The following is a 22,912-nucleotide window of genomic DNA, read 5'->3' as shown; positions in this document are numbered from 1 at the left end:
ATGAAACCAAGAGTGAGAGGATTTATATAAGCTTTATATATCACAGAATCCAATTTAAGCCTTTTCCCATTTATGTGTTGCTCATGTCATGTAATTACATGTAAAACCTCATTTTGGGGACTACTAATTCTGGTAATGGTGAACTAGGCTAATTCAGACCAAACTTTTTTTGATGGAAAAAAAAGAAAAATAGAAAACCTAGACTAATTGTTTTTTTAAACCATTTATAAGGCACCAAAGTGTTAATGCAGTGAACAACAGTATTAGACCAAGATCAGGAAAAAGAAAGAAACTCAAGGATGTGAACCTGGTCTGTCAGCCACTTTTCTCCTAGGGCCCTTTTCTGAGTTCCTTAAAGGCACTGAGAGGCTGAAAAGAATTTTTGGCAGACTCTCAGGAATAGAGTTCAAAAATTGTAGTACAAGGCCAATGAGGAGTGGGCAATCTAAGCTAATCTTTGGTTTGGGCTCACATAGAACTACACAGTCCTTGTGGGTATTGAAGACCATCTTTAATTAGGTGATCCCATCATAGCAGATTAAGAAGATCCTGGATCGCTTATATCTCTAGGTACCTTCTACAAGTGAATATAAGTCTTCTCTGGAAGATGAAAAAATTTACCACTGCCTAAAACCACTTCAAAAATATTCCAATTAAACAACTTGCAAAAACAATTTAACAGGTCCAAAAAACAGGAGATTAAAATGAGCAGAAAGAACACACAATGAAAGAAAAGTCAGAGGGGTTCAATAACATAGCCATCGGACATAGATTAAATAACTGTGATTGATACTAAAAAAAAAAAGATTAAAAAAAGAATGCAAAGTTGTCAAAGAACAGCAAACTGTAAGATTAGAATATCCATAAGTATGGAGGGAAAAACACTTGGGGAAAAAAACAAAGGAAAGAAAAGAGTGAGAAAGTCTAACATACATGCACTTAAGGCCCTCGGGGGGGGTGGGGAATGGGAAGAAAAGAAATCAGGTAGAAGAAAACCTTGAAGAGATAAAGGTTTAAGTTTTTCAAAACTAATTAGACATAAAGTCACAGATTTTTAAAATTCCAGAAACTCCATGTAGGTTAAAAAAAGAAATCTTACTTTAGTCTATAACTGCTGAAATCTAATGACAAAGAGAACAAAATAGAAACAATTACCTTCAAAGGAGAAATAGTCTATAGATGATATCTCAATGGAAACAACAGAAGCCAACAGACAATGAAACATTTTCAAAGGATTGAAAGTTACCATTAACCTAGAATTCTATACCTAGTGAAAATATCTTTGAAGAATAAAAGTGAAAATTTCTCAGTTCTTGTAGGGTAGTGGTGGCCACCTGTATTAGCCAGGGTTCTTCAGAGAAGTAGAATCAATAGGACATATAAATGGATAGGTATTTATAAGAAGAAAATTATCTTAGAAATTGGCTCATGTGGTTATGAAGCCTGAGAGGTCCCCTGATCTGCTCTCTGTAAGACAGAAAACAAGGAAAGCTGGTGGTGTAATTCAGTCTGAGTCTAAAGGGCCCCAAACCAACCAGGGAGCCAATGGTGTAAGTTCTGGTTTGAGTCCAAATAGGAGAACCAGAAGCACCTATGAACAAGGGCAGGGGAAGAGGATGGATGTCTCAGTTCATGCAGAGGGAGAGAATTCCCCTTCATCGGCCTTTTTGTTCTATTCATGCCCTCAAGTGATTAGATGCTGCCCACCTGCATTGGTGAGGGTAGATCTCTTTACTCAGTTTATTGATTCCAATGCTAATGTCTTCTGGAGACACCCTCATAGACACATCCAGAAATGGTATTTTATCAGCTTTCTGGGCATAGCTTAGCTCAGTCAAGCTGACACATAAAATTAACCATCACACACACACACACACACACAAAATTAACCATCACACCACCTAAATACAAATCACACTACTCTTCATTTAAAATGAGTACAGATCAACAAGGATAACAAAGAAAATCAAATCAGGTAAAATAAAAAGCAGTTTCCATGCCCACTGGAAACTAGAAACATGCAAAAAGTGTTATAAATTTCAATTCCCACCCAAGTAGAGAATCAAACATCTGAAAGGAGCAGCACCTCCAGAGACCACACCAAAACAGAGCCAGGAGTATTACATGAATAAAAGAGAGTGCAGCAAGGTCCTACTGGTGAAAAATAGAGATAACATCAGCCAGGGTCATCCCAAAAAGGAATTGGGGAAAACACTGAGAATACACAGAAAATGCTTAGCAAGCGGGCAGGACCACTGTTGGTTGTCTCAGCAATGCTCTGCTTCTGGGAGAGAGAGGCTATTTGGAAGGGGAAGCTGTCCCCTGGGATGTTGGTAGTGAAAGGAAAGAAAGAAACAAGATGCCACTTTTAAATTCCTATAAAACAAGGCAACATCAAATCATCAGAAAGTAGACTGACTCACCATCACCACACTCTTCCCAAGGCATCATCTATTAAACTGCAACTTACCATATCAAGAGAAAAGCACGCCCTTGAACTAAAGAGGCAAGTAAGCCACTCTCCTTTTCAGTTTTCTCATCACTAGTATTGTAACCGAGAAGGACACTATGGCCCTATGGAGCCTTCTGGGGACAGACCCCTCTCCCCCATATCCTCTGCTTTGGGCCCTCTCTGAAGTACCTAGATAACAGTATCTGATGTACATATCCTGAATTGTGTTACAGTTGCTAAAACCCCCATTAAATGGAAGAAATTAACTACTTGATGACCATGAGCACATAGCACCCAGATCTACTGACACCTAAAGATTGATGTTGATCCCTATGACACCACCGTTACTTCATCATTAACCAGAGAATTGTCCATGACCCCATCACATACATACCTTGGGATGTCCCACCCTCACCTTGCCTTTAAAAGTGCCTCTAAAAACACCCATCTGGGAGGTCAGGTGTTTTGAGTACTAGCTGCCCTGGACTCCTTGCTTGGGGTCTTACAATAAATGCCGCACTTTCCTTCACCACATCTCAGTGTCAGTAGATTGCCTTTACTGTGCACAGGTGAGTAGACCCAAGTTTTGTTTGGTAACAGTATTTTTGCAGGTATATTGGGTCCCATTTTTATAACTGATAATTTTCTGGAACCTACAATAACAGGTGATTGTATGGTAAAAAGTGGTGGGATGGCTGGGGTGCCTTAAGAAATGAAAGAAGATCTGAATAAATAGAATAATACATCATCTTTACAGATTGAAAGTTTCAACATTTCAAAAGTGTTGATTTTCTTAAAATTAATCCATAAATTCAGTGTAATCCCCATCATGACTCCAACAGGGTGTGTGTATTAAGTGGAAGGGGGGGATTGGCATGGTTTATGAAAGTTACGTATGGAAATGCGTTGTCCAAGATAATCTTGTAGAGCAATGTGAAAGGAGTTTTATCAGATGTCAAGAGTTATTCTATATCTATGGCATTTAATGCAGAATAGTATTATTGTAGGGATAGAAAACCAGAACAACAGAATGAAATAGTGGGTCTAGAAGTATTAATAGATTCAGCCCTATACGAGCACTAAGTGATCTGTGACAAAGGTTGCCCTGGAGAGCAATAGAGGATGACAGTCTTCAATAAATTGTGCTTGGGCAATGGAATATCCATATAGAGAAAAAAATTCCGTCTGTTATTTCACACCAAACATAAAATGTTGTAAAAATAAATGTGAAGGCAAAACAATAAAGCTTCAACAAGATAACAGGGGAGAATAACTTCATGATCTTGAGGTAGGAAAAGAATTTTTCAATAGAACATTTAAAAAATTAACCATAAAGAAAATTATTGTTCCATTTGAGTACATTTAAAGTAAAACTTCTCCCAACCCTGAATCTGTAAGATTTGGGATTAAAAAGCCTTCAAATGACACAACTCAAGGAGGTAGATATGCCCATAATTCAGTCTGGATAATGATGCACAAAAAAGTTAGCAATCTTCTAAGATTACACATTTAGTGGGTGGTAGGGCCTGTTGGTCTCACTCAGGGCCTACATGTTTAACCACATCCCTTAATGTCTTTCTTGCATTCACATACCTGATGTGACTTACTGTACAGGAGACTGTGTAAGGAGCTGAGAATTTTACATATGATGAAAGTTAATTATGTACCAGTGACCTAGACCTGTATGAACTTACTGACCAATTTACAACCCCAAATGAGTTAACATGTAGCAAAAATAATAATGCCAACAAAAAAGTGTTCTAAAATTATTTACATAGAAATAGCATAAGTATAACATTTGATGTTATTAGAAATAAAAAATAATACCTAGGATTTTTTTGAATGTTTACTATCTACAGGGCAGTGTTTTGAGCACTTTGCAAGAATAAACTTATTTAAATTTCAGAACAGTTCCATGAGTAAAGTACTATTATTTCCCTTATTTTACAGACAAGGGAACAGAAACACATCAATCTTAAGCAATTAGCAAATGTCATGCTACCTGTAAGAATTAGGGACATGTTAATATGATAATCCCCAGGTCCATCTGTGTTGCTGCAAATGGCATTATTTCATTCTTTTTAATGGCTGAGTAATATTCCATTGTATATATGTACCACATCTTCCTTATCCATTCATCTGCTGATGGACATTTAGGTTGCTTCCATGTCTTGGCTATTTTAAACAGCGCTGCAATGAATGAAGGGGTGCATGTATCCTTTTGAACCATGGTTTTCTCCAGATATATGTCCAGGAGTGGGATTGCTGGATCATATGGTAGCTTTATTTTTAGTTTTTTAAGGAACCTCCATACTGTTCTCCATAGTGGCTGTACCAATTTACATTCCCATCAACACTGTAGGAGGGTTCCCTTTCCTCCACACCCTCTCCAGCATTTATTGTTGGTAGATTTTTTGATGATGGCCATTCTGACTGATGTGAGGTGATATCTCATTGTAGTTTTGATTTGCATTTCTCTAATAATTAGCAATGTTGAGCATCTTTCCATGTGTTTCTTGGTCATCTGTATGTCTTCTTTGGAGAAATGTCTATTTAGATCTTCTGCGCATTTTTGGATTGGGTTTTTTTTTTTTTTTTTTTTGATATTGAGGTGCATGAGTTGTCTGTGTATTTTGGATATTAATCCCTTCTTAGTCTCACCCTTTGCAAATATTTTCTCCCATTCTGTTGGTTGTCTTTTCATTTTGTTTATGGTTTCCTTTGCTGTGCAAAAACTTTTGAGTTTAATTAGGTCCCATTTGTTTATTTTTGTTTTTATTTGCATTACTCTAGGAGACAGATCAAAAAAGATATTGCTGTGACTTATGTCAAAGGCTGTCTTGCCTATGTTTTCCTCTAAGAGATTTATAGTATCCCATCTTACATTTAGGTCTTTAATACATTATGAGTTTATTTTTGTGTATGGTGTTAGAGAATGTTCTAATTTCGTACTTTTACATGTAGCTGTCCAGTTTTCCCAGCACCATTTATTGAAGGGACTGTCTTTTCACCATTGTGTAGTCTTGCCTCTTTTGTCATAGATTAATTGACCATAGGTGTATGGGTTTATTTCTGGGCTTTCTATCATTTCCACTGATCTATATTTCTGCTTTTGCGCCAGTATCATACTGTCTCGATTACTGTAGCTTTGTAGTATAGTCTGGAGTCAGGGAGCCTGATTCCTCCAGTTCTGTTTTTCTTTCTCAAGATTGCTTTGGCTATTTGCAGTCTTTTGTGTCTCCATATAAATTTTAAACGTTTTTGTTCTAGTCCTGTAAAAAATGCTATTAGTAATTTAATAGGGATTCATTGAATCTGTAGATTGCCTTGGGTAGTACAGTCATTAAAAAGAATGAAATAATGCCACTGGCAGCAATATTGAGGGACCTGGAGATTATCCTACTAAGTGAAGTAAGTCAGACAGAGAAAGACAAATATCATATGATATCGCTTATCTGTGGAATCTAAAAAAAAAGATACAAATGAACTTATTTACAAAACAGAAACAGACTCACAAACTGAGAAAACAAACTTATAGTTACCAAAGGGGAAAGGTGGGAGAGAGGAATAAATTGGGAGTTTGGGATTGACATATACACACTACTTTATTTAAAATAGATAACCAACGAGGGCCTACTGTATAGTACAGGGAAATCTGCTCAATGTTCTGTAATAACCTAAATGGGAAAAGAACATGAAAAAGAATAGCTATATGTATATGTATAACTGAATCACTTTACTGTACACCTGAGACTAACACAACATAGTAAATCAACTAAAGTCCAATATAAAATAAAAGTTAAAAAAAAAGAATTACGGACATGTTTCAGTATCCACTGTATGTCCCCAAACTTAACTCTCACTCTCTTTTTAATATTTTTGGACCTAGAATAATCATCTTCAGACTTCAAAAGATAGCCAGACTGTGGTTTAAAAAAGAAGGAAGAGGAGGAGGAAGAGGAAGAAGAAGAGGAGGAGGAGGAGAAGAAGAAGAAGAAGAAGAAGAAGAAGTGAAATTCAAAATTGATATGGAGTCTGCAAAGTATTACCGAACTCATTTAAAGGAAGTTAAGTTTCTGGGTCATAACACTGTCAACTAAAGACCAAGCAAACAAATGCATAAATTTGGAGTTCTAATAGAGAATAAAAGAAATTCCAAAAGATCTAGTGGTAGCTTCATTTTTAAAACATAAGAGAGACAGTTGCTGAAATGGAAATCAAGGCTGATTCGGACAAAATTCTAGAACAGCTTGTTAAACAGGTGACTTTTATGTACAGATATACCGTAGAGATAACATGGTTTGGGTTCCAGACCACCATGATAAAGTGGATATTGCAATAAAGTGAGTCACGCAAACTGTTTGGTTTCCCAGTGCATATAAAAGTTATGTTTATACTGTACTGTAGTCTGTTAAGTGTGCAATAGCATTATGTCTAAAAAAACAATGCACAGACCTTAATTAAAAAATACTTCATTGTTAAAAAATGCTAACCATCATCTGAGCCTTCAGCGAGGCATGATCTTTTTACAACAGTAGCATCAAAGGTCACTGCTCACAGATCACCATAACAAACATAATAATAATGAAAAAGTTAGAAATACTGTGATAATTACCAAACTGTGACACAGAGACATGAAGTGAACAAATGCTGTTGGAAAAATGGCACTGACAGAATAGCTTGAGGAAAGATTACCACAAACTTTCAATTTGTAAAAAGAATGCAGTATCTGCTGCCTGTACTTAAAGGTGGAACTGGTGAGCCCTAGAATAGTAAGTGCCCTGTTATGTTGGTCCAGTAATCTCCATGAAGCTCAGTGAGCTCCTAGAGGCACAGCCCTCTACATCAGGACTTGGACAAGGCAAAGCCCTTGGCTATTTGGTTTATGAGAGGTGAGACAGTATGGGCTTGATGACAAAGCATTAGTTGGATTTATACGATTGATAGCCTATACTTAGAGTTTAATTAAGAATCATTAACAATTGATAACTCTCAATTAAAACTGATTCCTTCTCTGTTTTATCTCGGCACACAACAGGCATTCGACAAATATTTGCTGGATTTTTAATGAATGCAGGCAAATCTAAGATGGTCTAACACAGGTTCTTGTGATGCCCTGAATGACATATTTATTTGCAGCCTAGATGATGCATTAGTAATATGTCAGACACATTTATGAATAAACAAAGTAGGGAGGACTAAGTGGATGTCTTAAATGCTACCATAAAAAAATTGCCTTTTCAGGGGCTAGTTTATCTGATAGTCTTCAATAGGTATAAATGCATATTTACTTTCAGTTTGCAATTTAGAAGATACTGGCCTTTTCTTGCTGGTGTTTTTAATTCCTCCAGACCCACTGCTAATTCATGGGCAACATCTTGGCAATAGATCCAAAGTGACATATACTGTTGAGAGATTCAGTGAAACATTCTCAACTTGTAGGCATTTCCCTGGTTTCTGGGTAAACACCATACTGACTATAAAATTGCTTCTGGGATTTACGTCATTGCATTTCCTTGTCCCTTTTTATTAAATTGGCTTACTTTCTCTGCACATTCCTGACAGCTCTTGGACTTTGTACTGTATCAACTATCACTTGATATATTATTGTTACAGACATTCTGGTCACTTTCTTATTTCCTAGCAGAGAACTAAGGTAAATTGATTGTTAAGGTTCAGCTCTACACCAGACACTTGCAAGTGAGGTGGGGACTTATTATTAAGTATATGAGATATTTTGAAATTAAGTAAATGAGAAAGGAACTAGGCTTTCATCAATAAATATGGGTATTTCATTTTCATGAAAGGAATATTCAGTATGATATTGGGGTAAATCATGAAGCAGTATTAGCTCACACACATATACACACACACACACACACACACACACAAACTCTCACACACGAACGGACAAGTTCAGCCTGATACTTGCTAAAATGATATGAAAAGTGATGGAAAAACTTGGATTTTTATTGATACTTTGGTAAGTTTGGATGAAATTATCATTCTATTCTCAACTGTTTCATTTGAACACACGAAAATTCTTGGATATTACATGCTCCCGTTGAAATCATCACTGCCAAATCGATAGACAGGAAATCAAAAGAGGGCCATAATAAAGGCTTAATTTTATGCAGCAAAGAAATTACTGTAGCAAACATAACATGTGACATATTTAAGATGTAGAATGGCAGTAAGATGGCTTGAGGTGAACCTAAAAGAAGGATTTGCAGCAGGAAAAGGCTGAGCTAAGTAGGTTGAAGAGAATTCAGAACGGAAGAATGAAGGCACCCAGCAGAGCGGTAGCCTTTAGCAGAAATTGTTCACTTGGAACAACTGTTTGCTAAAATTACAAAAGCACATGGACAATACGTGTTTGACTCAGACAGAGCGCAATCAGCACAAGATATTTTATGGAAAATTTTTAAACTTCCTAAAATAGAAGGACTATTAAAGGAAAGAGACTCAAACAATATATTTCCAATGGTTTAAACTTTTACCAGAAACACTATTTTACTTCTGATCCTAACATGGTCCCCAAGTCACTACTGAAACCAAGGCTACGTCATGACCTGTGCTTTAAAACTGGATAAATATTGGTTAACTCTGTTTCTCTGTGTCCCAACTATTTCATTACTTCTGCAAGCATAGACAACTTTGCCTCTTTAGATGGCCATGAATACATCTCCTTAGAACTACAATCAGAAGTCTTCTATTTCACAAATATAATTGTAGTTACAATTAACAAGATCGAACAAACATTGATTACTGAGGTTTACACATGGTGTAATTGCTTTGAACTTTATTAAAAGGCAAATAACTTTATTAAAGTGCTTAAAGGTCCAATTTCTTTCTTTCTTTTCTCTTTTTTTTTTTTTTTTTTGGCCGTGCAGCATGTGGGGTCTTAGTTCTCCAGCAAGGGATCGAACCCACGCCCCCTGCAGTGGAAGCATGCAGAGTCTTAACCACTGGACCACCAGGGAAGTCCCTAAAGGTCCAATTTCTTAAACCACTTTTTTCCCATAACAATCTAATTAACTTGAAACCTTTTTAAAGAATGGCAGTAATGGTTTTCATTGGCTACTGGTAGAATGATAAATATAGCCCTTATACTATCCTACCTTATAACATAAAATTACGTACATATGTATTATGAACACAATAACTGCACATGTGAATGTAAATAAACGTTTAAATTTCTCTTTATCATGAAGTAAAAAAACCCCACAATCCTCAACCACGCATTGATGTTGACAGAAGTTTAGTATGATTTCAAAGCAAATCTAAGATATGGAGAAATTAACCATCTTGTGTTACCATTTACATAGCATGGAAGACAAAAATAGAATTCATGATACAATTCCAACCAAAATGGAACATTATATTAAGTTCATTAATATCTTCCTTACAGTTCTTTTTTTCCTACCTAAAAAAAAAATGTTCACTATACTATTCTAGGAATTCAAAACATACACACACACACACACACACTTATCCATCAGTTGCACAAGCTTAGGTAAAATATATATATATTATAGATAGAGTGAGAGAGCGAAAAAGAAATTCTTCCTTTTATCTTTTATTTTTGCACTTAGATGCATAAAAATAAATTTTATGAAAATATCCAAGATAGCACCCACTCATTCAAATGAGCCTATGTGAATACCCTAATTATTAGGTATAACTACCATTAAGAGGAAAAATCAGATACAGTTTAAATGCCATTCATTTATCATTACTGAGCATTATGAAATGTGCAAAGATGAACAAAACAGGTTGTGCCTCTGACAACAAGGACATTGCAATCTTCCACGCAAGAAAAATGGAGTCACAAAACTGTAGAAACTCTCTTATTTAGCTCCTTTATCTTAGAGATGAAGAAACTGCAAAAAAAATCACCAAAAGGGCTGTAAAAGATGGTGAGCTTTATAAACACAAGGTTTTAAGAGTCAAATGGCCAGATAAAACCATTGTTTATGATGGTCACAAGTGCGTCCTCATTAGACTGCCTTGTTGTTGACTAATGTAGTCAGGCTGGCTCCAGGGCTTTTACTATGAATGGTAACAATTTAGGTGTGAAACTTGCATTCACAAAATCAAACTTTCTCCCACCATTTTTAACGACCATAGCTATAGTGAAAGAGAACATCATAATTCTGGCAGACACAATTCTTATTAAGTAAGCTACACTGGGAAATATCTTATTAATCCATGAGTATAACTCCATAAGTGGAAAATTTGAAATTTAAATTATGCTTTCACTTGCAGTAGACATATATTTTTATCTTTTTATTTTGTTGAAACAATTGACACTCATGGAAACATTTGAGCTGCTGATCAGTCAATGGAAATGCCTCGCCCTGACAGCTCTGTGAGTGTGGGGAGCACGGTCCATTCCCCTTCATCTCAGCCTGCGGAACAATGTCTTGTGCACAGCAGCTACTAGATGATGATTGATTTCTGGAGCTCAATATAAGAGGAAAAAATATTTTAAAAAGTGTTATAGTAAGAGTTAAGTACAAGAAAATACCACTAGGTAATATAAATCTTAAGGAGAAAAAAGGAAAATCCATCTCCCTACTTTATATGCCTTTGCCATGTTTTTGCCATTTATTAACTGCTTACTGTGTGCCAGGAACTGCACTGCACTGTTTAATTACCTTAGCACTCCTAATTCTCAGGGCCACCCATTTCACCAATGAGAAAACTGAGGTCTATTTGTCACATGGCCTGGAAATCTTGGGGTTGAGTTCAAATGTACATTTCCTACCATTTAAAGACACAGTACTGCCTCTCTTGGCATTTTGCTCACTTTACACAAGTTTAAGAATTGTGAATATTTTTGCTACCAAATAGATTTTAACTTGCAGCCCTAGTAGTATAATGGATGTTGCATACAAACATGTAAAAAAAATATGTTTATTTCTTTAAATCTGAACCACTGAAATCACCAAGATTATTATTTATGCAGTCACACCATAGATGAAAACTCTGACATTATCTTCCCATCCCTTTGAGAAAAGAGATGATGTTTACATCTGATGTATTTTTTAATTACCTTACTACAGTTACGTATGTGAATTGCACAGGTTCTATTTATGTGTTACACAAAGAAAGAAAAGAAAGTTGGGTTTGTTTTGTTCTTTTTTCTCTATTTATCTTCATATTTTCTTTGGTATCCATTGTCATCCCAATTCAATACATGTGTTATTAAATTACATTAATAATAATTGTATATTTAATAATGTTATTACTAATTTCATATTAATAAAACACACCATTTACATATCATTTATCATAATGATTGTATATTAGTTATAATTATTGATATTCTTTCAAAGTGATAATTGCATGTTAGTATATATTAATGATAATTATTAATAGCATTTGCTTATGGAACCAAGTTACTATGCTTTAAAGCTCTAAAAGAATAGATGGCATGCTTTTTATATTTAATATACTAGTCAAAGTATCTAGCATATAATAGGCATTCTAAGGTGTTCAGTTTGTACATAACCCTTGAATGCAAGAATTTCCACCAAAGCAATGAATTCTATTTTTGTCTTCCACGCTATGTGAATGGTAACACAAGATGGTTAATTTCTCCATATCTTAGATTTGCTATGAAATCATACTAAACTTCGATCAACATCGATGTGTGGTTGAGGACTGTGGATTTTTTTTACTTCCCGATAAAGAGAAATTTAAACGTTTATTTATATTCACATGTGCAGCTATTGTGTTCATAATACATATGTATGTAATTTTATAAGGTAGGATAGTATAAGGGCTCTATTTATCAGTTCATTACCAATACACCTCAATGTTTTAGCTTGTGATTATACAGTTTTAAATCACCAAGAAAATATTTTATACAAAAATAGGTATTTTCCTTAAGCAGGTAGTATCAATTCAAGTTCTTCTTTTGATTACAACATTGTATTATACAACAAAGGCAATCATGTTCATCTTATATACTAGTGGGAATCACACATGAGATGTAGAAACCAAAGTCTACAGAATACAGAGGCTACATTTAATTTACTTTATATAACACGTCTAACAAATCCTAACTTCTTTACACATGATAATGCTGAAAGAACCCACTTGAAAAACTATTTTCTAAAACTGTCTGGATAGGAAGGGGTATGGCCTTTGAGGCTCCAATGGAACAAGCTCCCAAATGGAAGCAGTGAGGCAGCAGAAGGTAGAGGAAGCAGTATTAAAGAGGAGACTTGATATCATCTTTGGTTTTCCTCTTACTGTTTTGTGACATGAAGCAAGTCTCTGACTATTCTGAACTTCAAGTGTCTTATTTACACAATGAGCACTTGCCTTGTCTACCTCCTAGGGTTATTGCAGATATCAAATGATATAACGCATGTGAGACCACTTCAAATCTCGTAAGAACTCCAGTATTGAATCTTTGACCAAGGGCTAATTAAGCAAAGAAGGAAATCATCATTTCAGCATCATCAGCGCATCCCACATAAATGGATTTTCCAGATAACAGAGCTTAACCTTTGATGGAAATGTATCTCTAAAATGAACTACTGCTCAGGGGTTTAAGTTTTTAATTTTCCTGGCATATGGGACATATCTTAATTTTTCCGTAATAACGAAAATCATAAGCATAACCATCAGTAATTGTGCTAGCCCAGAATACAGGAGGTTTGATTTGTTTTTGAAAGATGGTCTGCAACTGGCAAGCCTGCCTCTGGCAGCACTCTTCTTCCAATTTGCTGGTTCTACTGAGTTTTGTTTGAGAAATCAGATAACCTGGCTATTTAGAATCTTGTGCGGTCCATAGGTTTCAAGTTAGCATCTGAAGGCCTTTCTGAAAAGTCAAAACAAAGATTTCAGGCTGAGAGCCTTCCTGACTTCCATATGTAGGAATCGTTGGAAAAGGCCAAAATTCCAAACCAGAATAACACATTGTTGATAGATTAACATTAAGAATCCTGAGTTCTCTTTCTGTGCCTCCTTGACCTTCTGGCTTTCTCATATACAAGGACATTCATAATATTCCAAACCAAATGTTTAATTATGTGCATTAGAAAACATGATGCCTTTGAAATGTTTATTTTAGAAGATAAAAAAATTTGATCTTGGGTTGAAATGTGAAGGCTTCTGCCTCTCTTTGAAATGCTGATATAACAATGGGATTGAAAACATGCACCTCAAAGTTTTTTGACCTGGTTTATAGTATTGTGAAGAAAAGCTTGAAAGTGGATGATTCCTGCTGGTCACAAAACAACAGAATGGACCAACACCTCCCGAATATTTCAGTCAACAATTGCCGGGAAATTATACTCAGTCTCCCTTTATTTATCTTCATTTGTCATAAATATAAATTAGTCATAGGTTATAATAAAAAAGAAAACAAGGCAAACTAAATGCCAATGAAAAAAAGCAACACTTTTCCAAAAAGTAATCTGAAAAGTAGCCCATGTTAAACACTTTCAAATCTTCCTTAAAGGAATGAGAATGTTGTCCAACCTGCCTGAGTTTTCTAGCCACAGTGAAATTCATAAAGGTCACCCTGACAAACTAAAATGATATTCTTCTCACAGTCCTTGTTACAGTAGCAGTCAAGCAGCATATTCATTTTCATTTTAATTATGTTTGTAAATAGTGGGAGAGGCAGGTAAGAAGCCTGTGAGAACCGCCCGCTGGGGCTCCGTGGGCGCCTGCAGTATTGCAGCCATCACCCTTGCAGATTTCATTATTTTTCAGTAGATTTTTATTGACCAGGGGTAATATCCTATTAAAATTCTGTCATTTATAAAAGTTGTTCAAGGAAATCCATTCCTTTGCCACAATGTCTTCCCACCTGATTATCAGTTCATTTATACCTTCCCTGCTAACATTTATCCTTAAAACAGTGTAATTTTTGTGTAACCTTGATTGTTATCTAATTTATTTACCAACTGATAATTAATCCCTGAAACAGTGCCACTAGCATGCAACCCCCATTGCTTCCTAAAGCATTCAGCTTCAGTCACTTTGTATTTACATGAGAATCCATTGACAAAGCAGTCTTGAAAATTAGCTTTGGTTTAAAAATGCTGCAGCAACACCATTGTTTTTACTAGAGTACACCATGCAGGCAATGCCATCACAATTGATTATTTTTTACTGTGTTTTCACTCTACATGAGACATTGCCACAGATGATATTGATAATATATAAAGAAACCATATTTGGGATCTTACCTCAAGGAACTAATGTCTAGTGAGGAAGATTATATACATGCATAAATAACTATTATACCAAGTAATGATTGAAGAAAATGTAAGAGAGTTAGTCTTAAACTTCAGACAAGAGGGAGATGTCAGGAGGAGGAGTCAAGTGAGGCATTCTGGAGGGAACAGAAAGAGAGTTAGGACTTGAAGTAAACATACGGTTCAAATATATGAAAATATAAGGCTGGGAAGAGGAAACAGCAAAAACAAAAGCAGAAAAGCAGACAAGTGCAATGCATCTAAAGGAATAATTACAGTTGAGCATCCCTAAAATGTTTAAAGGTTAAAAAAAGTGGGAAATAAATTGGATCTTAGGCTAAGAATAAAGTAGAAGAATACATTTATAAAGCTCTTGACTACTAGGGTAATAAATTTCAGCTTTACAATTGCAAGGATTTACAGGATGAGTTCTATACAACTGTGACTATACTGAAAAGTGACACTTTGAATTTTTTTCATCTTTTTGGCTGTGACTCTGAAGAATTTTCAGAATACAACTTTACTAATTTATTTTTAAGGAAAAATATGATGTGTTTTTTTTAGTCATTGCAAGCTGTGCTTCCCCTGTAGGGTTTAAAACATATATAGAAATAAAATATATGATAAAATAGCACAACAGGCAAGAGGGATAGGGAAATAAAGTTAAATAGTAGAAAGTTTCTTGAACTCTTTGGGAAGCAGTAAAAGTACAATTTTAAAATAGACTATAATAAATCAAGAATGTATGTTGATATCAAGCTGAACTATGAAAATAATAATAAAAATCAATAACTAAAAAGCCAATTGAGAAGAATAAAATCAATTCTAAAACAACTCAGTTGATTCAATAGAAGTCAAGAAATGATGAATAAAGGATGAAAGAAGAGATGGAACAACTAAAAACGAATAGCAAGATGAAAGACTTAAAACCAAACCTAACAATAATTTCTTTAAATATAAGTGAACTAAACACATAGATCAAAGCACAAAAATTGTCACACTTGTTTAAAAATATTCTGTTTATATTATAGTAGACACATATCACATATAAGAACTCAAAAAACATGAAAGTATACTATGATAAAAATATACTAGGAAAACATTAACCAAAAGAAAGTAGCTATATCCATACCAGTCAGAGTAGCTTTTTAAAAAAGAACATTGTAAGTAATAAATTGGCTTCTTTTTGATGATAAAAGGGACAATTCAACAGAAAGAAAGCAACTGTAAAGGTGTATATAACCAATAACACAACTTTAAATTATAGAAAGCAAACATTGATAAAAGCAGATGGAAAAATAGACAAATATATAAAAGTACCTGAAGATTTTAACATACCTTCTTAAAAAAAAAAAAGCAGACAAAAAAAAAAATCAGTGATGATAAAGACAACTTATAAGATGTACAATTTGTCAATTTGGCTTAATTTGCCACATTTATAACTGTGGAAATGAATGCATGATACACATTCTTTTAAGTGCACATTTGAACATTTACTAAAATAGACAATAATCTGGACAATAAAGAAAATTTTAAAACATTCAAATTATTAAAATCATAGAGAACTTGGTCTCCAAACTCAAAATAATTAAACTTGAAATCAAGAATGCAAAGATAAACACAAAATGGCTATTGTTAAATAACTTACAAACTTTTTAATGAACAAAAAGATTAAAGAACTTTAAACCAGAACTTTGCAAAAGAGGATATTTAGATGCCTAGTGTGCGCATTAGTTATCAGGGAAGTGCAAATTAAAACAACACTTAGATAAGACTAGTTGTGAAAAGGAGAGCTAAAAGTAAAAGACAGCCCCCTCATGATAAAAAATACAATAACGTAATCACTGCCTCAATATTTATATTACACATGGGGGATGCCCACGTGGATGTGCCCTTAGCCATGCAGCCTAAATTGGTCCTTAGGATGGTGTGCTCTAAGGCCAAGAGTACCCTCTGAAGTTTAACCTAGAGCCACTGACTGTCATCAAGTTAACATCATCAAAGTGGATGACTGCTGAAGACTGTCAAATTACTCACATTCACAGCATGCCCTTTTATTACTGAAACATGATTGTGAAGACAGAAACAATAATTTAGTCATAAGTTCAGTTTTTAAGCTGTCCATATACATGTCCATATAGTATAACAAAATCTAAATGTGTATCTGGAATGCAAAAGCCAATCAAAATAGTACAACCATCATATCTCTACTATAGCTTTTAGAACAAAGTATAACTAACTCCACCAAGGTATTAGCACCTAAAAGGACCTACAATTGACCCCAGAGAAATTATTTTGACAAACATGTTGCTCAGATGGAGGACAAATCTCTAAGCATGAACTTGGATACTTAGTCTCACTAAGGTGATTCTCTGGCCACCCTCACCCACCTAGAGAGACTGCTTACGAAGACAAAGTGACAATCTACTGAAGCCTTATGGAACTCACAACTCCAGATGAAATACAGAGTATCTGGTTCATTCTCAAAAAGGGATGACACACTTTGATTGATTGTCATGAATATGTTAAACCCCAAGATGTGGGGTTATTTTATATTTATGCCATACGGTGATAGTAGTGGATGTACTTGTACTTAAAGGAAATTTTGACCAGAAGGTCACTTCTTCTTTAAGTTGATGAAAATATGAAAAGCTAGGAACTCCACAAGACTGTTTGAACAATTATCAAAGCTCCCTATGACCTCCTTAGTACCAAATCTCATGGAATACTTTCCAGCCCTACCTTGATTGGTGTCTCTGTAGAATCTAACATCACTTATGAATTCTTCCATTCATGAAACTCACTTTCATGTTTGTCTCAAATTCTCTTTTCTGTTGACTTATTTTATGTCTCCTTGCCTAGATTTTCTTATTCCATTCAGTCTTTGTATGCTGGTGCTATTCAGCTAATGATGCATCAACTCATTATAGATACTTTCCCTGCTCCTCCCTTCTCACTCAACAAAGCTTTTTGATGATTACATTTCATTATATATACATATGAAATATTACTACATATATATGTAATATTTTTTATTCCTATATAGTATGGATGTTTCATTATTTAATTAACCATTAGTGTAGCACTGAAGAAGTTTGTTTTAATAATGTTTTAGTATTTCAAATAGTACTGAACCCCCAACACACTTGAACATATCTGTGGGATACCTGGAAATGGTATTAATTGGTTTAAGAGAATGAGTATTTTCAATCTCTATGGATATCGCCACATTATCAAAGAAACGAATCAAAGAAACAGGTGAGTAGTGCCTACAGCAGTCTCGTAAATTACCCCTCTGCCTCAGGTCCTGGCTCCTCTAACCCAATATTCACAATGCTGCCAGCATGATTCTTATAGATCTGAGCATTTTCCTAACTACTTCTCCAGTTCCCTAATTTTAGAATTAAGTATCTTCTGCTGAGCAAAGCTAGAGAGGGCCATTCACAAAGACTCCTACCTTCTTTTCCAGTCCCACCTCCTGTCACCTTGCTTTTGCAGTTGCTTCTTTTTCTGCCTGATACATCCTGTTCCAGTCTCTTGTCACTCCGTTTTCATTGAGCTAACTCTTACCCTTTACAATCCTTCAACATTCACGTTTTCATTTCCAGCAACTGGGATAATTCTTGGAACATAAAAAAGCAGTCCAAAACATTTGTGAATGAATGAGTGAATCAGCCAAAATTAAATGCCCATCTACATATTATGATAGCATCTTGGTGCCCATCTCTTTCAATATCCTAATAGCATTTCCTTTTAATCAATCTGTCTCCTATGTCACTAGTTTTATGGTGATGAGGACTGTACCTAGCACAAAATTGAGCCAGTTGAATAAATAAATGATAGAATGAAGTTCATTTCTTCTTCATTTACAAATGAAACATTCTGAGGCCTCTGGATATAAAGTATCTATTTTCTAGATACGTTTCTATCTAGAAAAGTATCTAGAAAATAGATACTATTTTCTATTATATTCTATTATATATAGCTATTTTCTATTATATTATAGAAAATAGCTATATATAATGATATATAGCTAGCTTTCTATTATATATAGCTAGCTAATTTAAGTGGCAGATCCAGGCCTAGACAACATATATAATAATTTTTATTTTAGAATTCTTTCTAATAAATATGCTACACTTTTAAACAAGTGTACTTTGCTTTCTCTTTCTCAAAGTGTACTTTGCTTTCTCTTCCTCAAGCATACTTTTCTCTCTCTTTCTCAAATAGTGTTGTATTTCTGAACAGGATTTGGACTAAATTTTGGAAACTTTTTTTACAGTCATAGCTCTACTCTTCAATAAACATGGGACCCCAGTACCTACACTATTCTCATTTAGCTTGTTTCCTAATCTGTAATATCTCTGCTTCCTTACTGCTTTATTGTGAAGGTTAAAAGAAACAGTAAGGATGTGTCCTGAAAGTGGAAAGCATTGTATAAGTGATTTGTCATCACTTAACATAATCATATTTATGAATTCCTTTATGTAAAAATGTCTGGTCACAAACATCAAGCATCCAGTTTCTGTCGTTTCAAGAGATAATAAACACTGCTACTACAGTCATATTACATGTGTGTCGGTAGGAATGTCTATAGACATAAAGGACAGGTTTACAAGGAAAGAGAGTCCCGAATGCAGGGTCTTTGGGCTGATACACATTTTAACCAAGTTCCTACTAAAGGGCTACAGAATTATGATCATGCCTAAATCTCTCAATGGCTGAGACACATGAATTCCTCATAAAGTTTGGAGAGGTTTATCATGCATTATCCAATACAAGAAAACATTAAACTAAACATAGTACTCACAGAAATGAGTCTTCATCAAAATCTGTTGAATTGAATCAAAGGTCATTGAGGCACAGTATCTGTGAACAAGCTATGTGCATACAGGGGAAAAACATAATTTCAAGGCAGTTGATACATATATGAAGACAGATTACCAGCAGGGCATTTGGGAAATGGAAAGAAAATGCTCTAAAATAAATTTGAAATATAAATTAAACGTGGAATCTAAAACAGACAAACAAACAAAACACAAACTCACAGAAACAGAGAACAGATTGCTGTTGCTTGGGGCGGGGGATGGGAGGTGGAGAAAATGCATGAAGGTGGTCAAATTGTACAAACTGTCAGTTATAAGTTGAATAAGTTCTGAGGCTATAATGGTCAGCATGGTGATGACAGTTAACAGTGGTGTATTGTATATCTGAAAGTTGACAACTGAAGTTGATGGATGTGTTAACTCTCATTATTATTATGGTAATCATTTCACAGTATACACATATATCACATCATTATGTATACACCTTCAACTCACACAATGATATATGTCAATTATATCTCAATGAAGCTGAAAAATATTTTATATTAGTTGAAAAATATGAGATACTGTAATGGAATGGAACGTATCGAGGTTTGATTCTAGTCCCTATTCTTTACCTACATGCTTCCATTAAGGGACCTATCCAGACACATGGCTTTGAATACCTCCTTGATGACGATAATGATAATACAGCATTTCTTTAAAACATCATTGTTGTTTGTTTGCTTTTATTCTTTTTAACCTCTGGCTCTAACATTCTTTGAGTTAAGATAATATCCAACTACCAGACAAGCATCTCTGCTTGCATGGCTATTTAGTTATTTATAACTAAAACAATACAGTTAATCTCCAGCATGATCCAAATCTCTCTCTCTTTCAGCCTACTCCTTCTCAGTCAATGGCACAACCATCACATCAAGCAAAATACTTAAGATGCCAATTCGCCTATTTGTTTCATCCCCTGCTTTCATTTTATCAACCAGTTATGTCAATACTTTCTTCAAAATAGATCATAAATTTTCAAAGTCTTCTTCATTTCCACTGACATAATCTTGTTCCAAGCCACCACCATATCTCACCTGGACTACTATATCACTGAATCAGTCATCTGACCCCTCCCTATATTTTCCATTTTCCACAGAACTGGGAGATGAAATTTTTCAAACTTAAATAATGTCTGTCCTTCTCTTAAAATCCTGCAGTGACTTCGTAATGCATTCAGAATAAAAGCAAACTCCCTTCCATGGTGGACAGGCTTGGCTGAATAGCCTCTAGTTCCCTACGCTCCATCTCCACTTTGGGGAATTTTGGTGTCTCCCTGTAAGTCACATGGTCACAAATCAAATGACAACTAGCAAGGTGTTCCCTCATTACCGCATCTAAAGTAGCCTCACCCAATGACTCTCTTTCTCACATATTTGCCTTTGTTATTTTTACCACAATGCTCACTACAACTGGTATTGATCTTAAACATGTATCTGTTACATATGACTGGTCTAGCCTCACCCCATCCCACCCCTACTCAAATACCACCCAATGAAAGTGGGGCCTATATCCTAGGTACATGTGAGGCATTCAATAAATATTTGTACGATGAGTGAATAAATTAATAATTAAATGAAAGTTCAGAGCAGAGTTGATATCTAGTAATGTGATTTGGAAAAAATAGCAATTATCAGAACATGATGTGCACTGCTATTGAAGGTGGGATTTTTTATTTTAACTGCTGGGCAGCTGTAAAACAGATTGAGCTAGAAAAAAAGGAGTATCCATCTGCAAAGGGCATTTTCTCAACTGTTTAATTATAATAGACTTTTCATCCTTTTTTTTCCAAGTTGAAAAAATATTTAGTACAGTGTTCATTGTGAAGCACTGATTTCCACTCACATGTCCTTACATGTGCATGAAGTGATGAGGTAGGAAAACAGTATAATATATGGGGATATTCTAAAGAAATCTCATATTTGCTTTCATGCTTCTTAGAAACATAGCATGTTTATTTGCATATTTTTAAAGGAGATAATGTCAGACCTGCATGCTACTTAGAAAATTAAAGACTGGCAAGCAGAAGCTAAGACCTTAAAGTAGAGAAAGAGAAGAAGGAGGAGATAAAGGGAAATAGGAAGAGGATGAGAAAGAAAATGAGGGAAGAAAGAAGGTGGAACAGGAAGAGAGAGCTTGAGGAAGAAGGAAAGAGGAGAAGGACAAGGAAAAGGAAGTGAAAAATAATGAAAAGTAGTGTTGATGATGGGAACTGGCTCAACAGTATATTAAGGCACTTGCCACCAGTATGGTATTATGGTTAAAAGAATATTTAGAAAGATTATTTAAAAATATAGTCTATAAAGAACCTACATTCATATTAAATTTCATATATATTTATATTAAAATTGAAATCTGTGGGTAAAAAAGTAATACTCAGACAATACAACACATATTTGGAGGGAAATCTTAGATATTTTATCTCACACTATATACCACAATTATATCTAGAAAAATTGAAGGATTAAATGTAAAAATAGAAACCTTTAAAGTGGAGGGAAAAAACCACATAACTGAATATAATTCTAATTTTGGAAAGAGAAAAGATTTTCTAAGTGTACAAGCAATCAAGACTAACTTAAAAACATTCTTATATATAAATAATAATTTATAAAGGTGAAAAACATTGTTAAAAAATAAAAGGTAAAAATATTAAAAATATGTATTCTACAAATACAATGAACAAAATATTAATATCATTAATATAGGGAATTCATTCAAATTGATTATAATAGAAGCATAAAGCCTCCAAACAATATAGTCCACAATTATGATAAGAAGAAATTTAGAAAAAGAACAATTATAACTGATGAACATTTGACAAAAATAATGAATTTCAATAGGAATTACAGAAAAGAAAATGAAAACAATAAAAAAATTAAAATGATGTTGGCAAGCATGTGATGAAAGAGGCACTTAGTATGGCTGAGGGAGTTGCAAATTTACAAACTTTAGGTGAAACAATGTGCTAATAATGTTAAGATACTTTAAAAAGTATGTCCTTTATTCCAGAAATTTCCATTCTATAATTTTTCTTAGGAAAATGTGTACAAAATTAAAGCCAATCTAAATATTTATTGTTAATGGTCAAATAATGGAACATGCACACAATAGAGTAATATGTAGTCATGAAAGTGTTATGTTTAAAAACATTTCTACTTTAGAAATCCTTCATGAAATATATAATTGGAAATAGCAAATTATTCTAAGTTAATTTTTAAAATACAGACACAGAGGGAAAAAAGACTGGAAAAGTAAATATAAAAAATAACCGTTTTAAAAGATTATGGGTTATTTTCATATTTTCCTGGATAATTTTAACAGTTTCAAATTTATTCTAAATGAGCATATTTTACTTTTATAATATG

At 34.5% G+C, this 22,912-nt stretch overlaps 1 protein-coding gene across 1 annotated transcript in view; it reads right to left on the bottom strand.

Moving 5' to 3' along the window:
- GPC5 (glypican 5) overlaps positions 1-22,912 on the bottom strand; it is a 1,362,497-nt gene that overhangs the window by 845,273 nt on the left and 494,312 nt on the right. The window lies entirely within an intron of this gene.

This window comes from Balaenoptera musculus, chromosome 18, assembly GCF_009873245.2.
Source record: "Balaenoptera musculus isolate JJ_BM4_2016_0621 chromosome 18, mBalMus1.pri.v3, whole genome shotgun sequence".
Taxonomy (NCBI): Eukaryota; Metazoa; Chordata; class Mammalia; order Artiodactyla; family Balaenopteridae; genus Balaenoptera; species Balaenoptera musculus.
Note: the sequence above shows the minus strand (reverse complement) of the source record. Positions and strands in the feature narration are given on the sequence as shown.